Source organism: Etheostoma spectabile, chromosome 13 (assembly GCF_008692095.1).
Source record: "Etheostoma spectabile isolate EspeVRDwgs_2016 chromosome 13, UIUC_Espe_1.0, whole genome shotgun sequence".
Lineage (NCBI taxonomy): Eukaryota > Metazoa > Chordata > Actinopteri > Perciformes > Percidae > Etheostoma > Etheostoma spectabile.
Window position 1 is genome coordinate 8,979,501 of NC_045745.1, and position 7,701 is coordinate 8,987,201.

At 40.8% G+C, this 7,701-nt stretch overlaps 1 protein-coding gene and 1 long non-coding RNA gene across 4 annotated transcripts in view; one reads left to right on the forward strand and one right to left on the reverse strand.

The window, feature by feature from the left end:
* The window catches only part of sgcd (sarcoglycan, delta (dystrophin-associated glycoprotein)), a 361,460-nt gene that overhangs the window by 14,285 nt on the left and 339,474 nt on the right, over positions 1-7,701 (reverse strand). The window lies entirely within an intron of this gene.
* Positions 873-7,701, forward strand: part of LOC116701079 (uncharacterized) — an 11,681-nt gene continuing 4,852 nt past the window's right edge. The window contains exons 1-2 of the long non-coding RNA XR_004334804.1: positions 873-883; positions 3,780-3,789. This is a non-coding gene — a long non-coding RNA (uncharacterized LOC116701079). The remainder of the gene's footprint in view (positions 884-3,779; positions 3,790-7,701) is intronic.

The following is a 7,701-nucleotide window of genomic DNA, read 5'->3' on the forward strand; positions in this document are numbered from 1 at the left end:
TATTCATCCAATTTCTTGGTACACAAACATTCACGTGAAGGATCACTGACTTCTCTAGGCTCTGTTAAAAAACCATCAGCCCCCTCCCGGTGTCTACCTCCCACATACCTGTTCACCTCTATTTGTAGACTACACCTGGTGGCTGAGGCTGCCTGGTCCCTTCAAAATAAAAGCACTAAAACTAACCCCAAAAAAATACTAATGACAAACAAATGTATGTAGCTGCATGATTCGAGGAAAACTGAAATTAAATAAATCAAATAATTAACTATTACATATAACAAAATAATGAATAGCTCCAACATACTGTATATAGTCTTAATGTCCATGACGAGCGCTCATCACATTGTAACACACGTTATAATGATGGCCTTGCTGCTAGCGTGGCACGCCCTCAAACCAAGCTAGTTAGAGCAGAGGCCCGAAGAGCTCAGATAGTTGCATCGCCATGTCCAGGAGACACGCAGAACTTTTTTTTTTTTTTTTTACATGCCCTGGCCCCATGTACAATCAACCATCAACAATGGTGGCAGTCCGGGGGAAAAAAAAAAAACAAAATAAAAAAAACACAATATATGTGGGTATATACACATATATACAGTATACATACATACATACAAACACAACCATATATATATATATATATACCAACAAACACACACACCCACACACACACACACACAAAACACACAACACACACAATATCTAATATATATATATATATATATATATATATATATATATATATATATAGGCCTATTTATGTAGTGTGTTTGTGTGTGTTTTTATTGTGATTATGGATCCCCTTGGGTCTGAAATAAAGTTTATACAAAATATGACCAAATTCAGTGGCTTAGGGTTGGGGTAGGAGGTTGGTTTGGGGGTCTTCAAACAAAACCGGACTTTTTTACCCAGGAGACTGAGGTTCGTTTCCCATTCTTGTCCCGTGTCGCTTAAACATACATGTGTTAACCCCACCCATCCATCTTTTCCAAACCCTAAGTGGTTGAAAAATGACACCAAGGGTTCCCGATCTAAACCGTCAAAAAGTCTATTGGCTGAGTAGTGTTGGAAGAAACAATTTTTTATTTTTTTTGCTTTGCCCTGCCTCCCTTCACCTCCTCATCAACATGGGGGGCCGTCTGACGCCATGAACGCCTTGTTATACCTGCAAACGATTGATCCGTTATGAATTGCTCTAGTCTGAGGTTCCCGGCTCTTCACCCCTACAAAGAAATGATGTGTGAGGAGGAGAAGAAAGAAGTTTCTACAACATTGAGAAGATCTCAGATGTGTTCAGTGTCTGTGGCTGTTAAGGCCTCTCTCATCCTCCCTCGTTCTCCCAAGTTGCTCCTCAAGGACTCAGGCAAAGACGTATATTTTGGTCCTAGGGTTCTAGTCGTTTTCATTTCCTCTTAAGTCTCCGTGAATTATTTTTCCATTTCCTTCACACTCATTTCCGTGTCATTGTACTATAAAGAGTTCTTCATATTTCATAAAAATCGAGATGTAACCAATTCACTGAAAGCTATAAATGTACAAAAAAAAAAAGTTAAAGTCAAGAAAGTATGTGCTAAAGCAACCTAACCGATTGCTGACAAGCCCATGTCATATATTTACTCACCTCTACATTCTGTCCACCTGTTTTAATACTACTTATTCTCCTATCTCTATATGTCTTAGCTTTCGGTTCTTATCTTTATTTCCTTATTGTCACCTGTGTCTTTTATGGTTGCCACGACCTCATCTCCCCACAAGGATCAATAAAGTTTCATGTTATTCTCTTTCTTGTTTTCCCTTGCACTTTTTTACATCCTCGCTCCCTCTTTTCTTGGCAGCTTTTCATATCTGTAAGAGGGATCAAAGGTTAATAACTTTTCACGCTTCCTCCTCATATCGCCCGCCTACAGATAACAACGGAAATGATTGGCTTTTTTTTTTTTTTTTACATGACTGGGGATTGTATACTTGCACAGTCTGTAACCTCTGGGCAGCTGTCATACTCTCCGTCTGCTTTACGCGTAACTCCTTTGTCCTTCGACTCCTTCTTCAAATGATCTGCAACTGTTTCTCGTTCAGAAAGCTTTAGCATTATAAATATTTAAGCTATGTGGGAGTGGGAATGGGCGGCAGTCGCGCCCTGCAGAAAATTCATAGGTTAAATGGCCATCATGGCCAATACGAGCGCTTCTGATTGCTTCGCAGGGCTTTGGGAAGAGACAGGAAGCCACCAATGACTGAAATTAGTGTAAGCAGAAGGTGTAAGGCGATGGTAGAAGAGAGGGAAAAGAAAGGTGGGACTGTGACATTACAGAGGACAGAAAGGGAAAGGGCGAATAACAAGTTGAACAGAAAGGGTGCATGGATATGGTTTGCTACCCATCTTTTCTGCTTTTTCTCTTCTACTAACAGAGCTGTGTCCACACTGGGACATTTCTTTGGCTCAGAATAGCTGTCTAAATGTGAATATAAATGATCTTGTAATGATTTCCTGTTGCCAAGACAGAGACCTAAACACACAGGGTGAAAACAGAATCTGCAGCATTGTGAGGTACAACAAAAATATGGTGTTTTTTGAAAATAAAACCATGTAAACCTATTCCGGTACAACCTTAAAATACAATTATGAATCTGAAAATGAGCAGAATATGGGCGCAACAATTTACCCATGTGAACATGACTGCTCTCAACACTTCCAGGACCGTACTTCTCTTCTTCACCATGTAATGGTGTGCTTAACAACTCCAAACTATGCAGTAAAAGCTCCTTAATTTCCACTTTGAATGCAAGGCAGCTTTATTTGTACAGCACAGGGCCATTGAGTGCTTTACATAAAATATTAAAGAGCAGATAAAAGCGATTAAAATAATTAAAAACAGATTAAATACGAGAATAAAAGTTACAGTAGAGTATAAGAAATTAACAATTATTTAAAGAAAAGCAACATAAAAAACAAAGGTCTTTAGCCTTGATTTAAAAGTTGCTGCGGACCTTTTTGAGGAGCATAAAAAATGAACGCTGATTCCCACTGTTTAGTTCTGACTCTGGGGACAGAAAGCAGACCTGTCCCAGATGACCTGGGAGGTCTGGGGGGTCATAGTGTAGTAGCAGTTCAGAAATGTATTTTTGGCCCTAAACTATTTTGTGATTTAAAAACCAGCAAAAAGTACTTTGAAATCAATTCTTTGAGGCACAGGAAGCCAGTGTAAAGACTTGAGAACTGGCGTGATGTGATCCAGTCTCTTGGTCCTAGTGAGAACTGGAGTGATGTGATCCAGTCTCTTGTTCTTAGTAAGGACTGGAGTGATGTGATCCAGTCTCTTGGTCTTAGTGAGGACTGGAGTGATGTGATCCAGTCTCTTGGTCTTAGTGAGATCTGGAGTGATGTGATCCAGTCTCTTGTTCTTAGTAAGGACCGGAGCAGCAGCGTTCTGAATCAGCTGCAGCTGTCCGATTGTTTTTTAGGGAGACCTGTAAAGACCCCATTACATTTGAAGATGAAAGCAAGGACAGGTTTTTCCAAATCCTGTTGACACATGAGTCCTTTAACCCTTGATATATTCTTAAGGTGATAATAGGCTGACTTTGTTATTGTCTTAATGTGGCTGTTAAAGTTCAGGTCTGAGTCCATGACTACACCAAGATTCCTGGCTTTGTCTGTTGTTTTTAACATTTTCGTTTGATGCTGAGCGCAGACTTTTAATCATTCCTCTTTTGTTCCAAAACCAACCACCTCAGTTTTTTCTTCATTCAATTTAAGAAAGTTCTGGCACATCCAGTTGTTAATTTGTTCAATGCACAAAAAAATGGCGATAAGTTATGTAAATTTGTGTGCCGTCTGCATAACTATGGTACTTTATTTTGTTGTTTTCTATAATCTGAGCCAGTGGAAGCATGTAGATGTTAAACAGAAGAGGCACCACAATAGAGCCTGGGGGAACTCCGCACAACATATTTGTATGCTCAGATGCATAATTACCTATAGACACAAAGAAATCCCTGTGTAAAGGAATACTACCACCTTTGCATTGCACAAGCCTTCTTACTGATTTCTCTTATTAAAGTTCCCATTCGTAAACTAATTAGACGTGTAAAGGTCTACCTACATTATGGTTGTGCCGATATCATTGTTAATATTGAGCTAATATTAAGCTAATATTGCGCGTATGTTCATGTGCGCTGCAAGAGTTATGTTTCTGTTTTTGAATGGGTTATTCAGTGCAAATATAACCAGTAATGTAGTTTAATCTTAGTAATGATGGTATATTAGGTTATTACTGTTGATCTGTTAAAAGCAAACGTTTCACTGTGCTGTCGTTACGCAGATTACGGAGATCTGATTGAGTCTAGACTTAACGGTACCGTAGTTAAGTGAAAGTGGATGAAGTTGTAATTTACTACCAGCAGCAGGTGGCAGCATAGCCATGTAATACTGTTTTTTTTAAAGAGGGCATTTAAGTGTATAGCTGATCGTTTCCATGTTAACTGTTAGCCCAAAGTAGTATTATGCTTACACCCCCCTGACAAGGATACCAGCGTCCATCGCAATGTTTTACTGTAAACATCGTACACTGCCAATTTGGGGGATATCGGCCAACCCTGTCGTACATACCTGAAAATTCATGAGTAGATTCTCGGATGTGTGTAAAGTAATTCTGTTTGCACTTCGGGGGCGAGCGCTCAGAAAAAGCATCACAAATAGACAAGGAAATTGCACCGGACCGGTTTTGTCTGGATAAGACCAATAGCTGCGTGTCCCAACATTTACAGTTAAGCTAATTTGGCAGACCACCTTGAGTTGTCGATCTTTTTTGAAGGGATGAAATATGAGGCCCATTTTGAGGACTATGAGGAATGTGTTGGTCTTCTAAGTTTTTATTGTTGTTTACAGTTCTTTGATGATGGACAGCTCATTATGGCATCTGCAGGCAAATGTTATGATAAATCAAACAAGGAGGACAAGAGCGACTAGAAGGAAGTTTAGAGTCAGAGATTAAGATGGAATAAAGCAAAGTGAGCACAATAAAACAGAAGGACAACAACACGTGATGAGAGTAAAAGAAGAATGGAAGAAGACAGAGGCATGTGAGCGGGCAGAGGGATGTGAGTCATTCCCGTCGCAAGCAATATGAGGTGGTTTTCATGACTCGTCAAGGACAGGAAGTGCAGTTTAGAAATCCCCATCACTTCCAGTGTGCAGTTTGTTTAAAAAACATAAAAATACACACATATATTGTGTGAAATTCCATAAAACTGTGATATTTATGCTGACGGTTACCATACCGTCAGAATTGTATACCAGCCCATGCCTAGATGGGAGATGAAGAAAGAATATCAGAAAATGGCTTGGAAAAAAAAAAAGGGGTGACGTTGGGACAGGAACAGAGGGAAGGTGGAGGTAATTGAGGCAAAAAGAAGAGGAGGGTGGAGTGATAAGTGAGGGCAGGGTGAGGATGGAGAGGGAAGATGAGAGGAAGGAGAGGGAGCAGGGGAGATTGTGAGACAGCGAGAGTTGAAACAAGAGCTGAGATTGAAAGGCAAGGATGAAGAGAGAGAAAAAAAAAGAAGAAGAAGAGCTTAAGGCAACGCTCACTGAATGTCTGATCTTAACACAGCCCTCAGTGGTCAGGTGGACTTGCAGTGTCAGGGCTTCGTCTCTAATGATTAGAAATCTTTTCTTCTGCACACAGTACAAGCCAAAAGAAAACATTTTCCAAGAAACAATTTGCACTTCCAACAACTCTTCTGTACAAGTGTGTTGGAAAATATCACAGATCAGACAGAAAGGAAAATCCCACACTCTCCCACATAGAATATGGGCATGTTGGGCTATTAAGAACCTGCTGGCGTACTGGGAAAAGAACCACCAGACAAAACAGAAAAAAATACGGATTTTTGGACAGTGGCTGTCAGCATCTGATGCAACAACTTGTGTAGAACATACCGGGGAGAGCAGCAGCTACACGGGGTTTAGTGAGTAGTATGTAAGGGGGAAATTCCACATAAGGAGGTTAGTCAAACACAGGACTTTCACCCAGGAGAGCGGGGTTTGTGTCCTGCGTGTGTCCTTAACTGTCCCGTTATTGCCACGTGTCTGGGAAGCCGCTTTCTTCCTTAACCGGACGGTTATTTCTGTGTGTCACAGAACCCTAAGCCCACACACACACGCTTTTCCTTAACCCAACAGCGTAAAGGGACGCCAATAGTCCCGACCAAGGAGACCTTTAACGTCAATAACAACAACAAAAGCTCCTGACCAAGCGTCCGTATTTTACGAGATGGGATTGAGAATGTGTTGGACCAAAACAGGGTTTCTGCAGAGGTCTTAAAATGTCTAAAAAAACCCACACCATCTCACATCAAAAGACCATCATCACACATCTTACATTCAACACTGGGGATCTGGCAGGGTCACATATTGCAAGACTACAACTAGATTGGTTTCGAGAAATTTAACCAAGCTAGCTAGCTACCGCTAGCGTTAGCTGGTAACTTAAGTGAAAGTTTGTGGATTTTCTATTCTGCCGTCCATGCAGATGAATGTCTCCAGTACCCGGGGGGTCTGCGTTTATCCGCCGGTAAAACAACCGTTTGAGGACTCGCTTCAGAAGGGTTGAAAATCAACAACTTTTCCTTTTTAGAGTTTAGCTTAGAGCGGTGCCATAGCAACTATAAACAACATTGGCTCCAGTCGTTTAACTAAGCTAGCTAGCTACTGCTAGCGTTAGCCGGTAACTTAAGGTTCCTGATTTTCTGTTCTGCCGTCCATGCAGATGAATGTCTCCAGTACCCGGAGGTCTGCGTGCATCCGCCGGTAAAACTCCTGTTGTATGACACGCTTCAGAAAGGGTTGAAAATCAACAACTTCTCCTAGCTAGCTACTGCTAGCATAACTTAAGATAAAGTTTTCTGATTTTCTGTACTGCCGTACATGCAGATGAATGTCTCCAGTGTCCGGAGATCTGCGTTTATCCGCAGGGAAAACTCCCGTTTAAGGACTCGCTACAGAAGGGTTGAAAATCAACAACTTTTCCTTTTAAGAGTTTAAGCTTAGCACCATAGCAACCATAAACAACTCTTGCCGTTTGCTGCTTCCTGTTTGGTTTCATTGTCATTTCAAAATCTAAATTTTAGGCCTTTAAGAGTCTTCTATAAAGTCACTGAATAAATAATTTTATCTTAAAATGTTAAATAATTTTAAACAGGTCTTTATTTTCCTCTAATGCTCATTGCTATGAGACCAACATGCAACTCAAATTGCAGCCAATCAGTTTTTCTGTTACTGGCTCCAGTCTCTTTCAGATTCTATCACTGACAGATTTTATTTCTCCAGCTATAGGGAAGTGCAAGTTTAGCATACTTGGCTTGGAAAAACTTAATCTAGGGCTTAGTTGACAATGTATTTAAAGCCTACTGCTCCAAGAAAGCAATTAAACTGGGAACGTTGCGCCCAGATACTTACATGTAATTAGTTTACTTTACAAAAAATCCGTCGGGGGTGTCAGAGAGGAGGACGCTGTCCAAACTACATGTCATCTTGGACACTGTTTCCCACCCACTCCATGACCTGTTGCTCAAAGACAGGAGCACATTTAGTGCAAGACTAATTCCCCCAAAATGCACCACAGAGCGCCACAGGAAGTCATCAAAGCAACTTTATAACTCCTCCCTCTAAGTGTCTGACACACACACACACACACA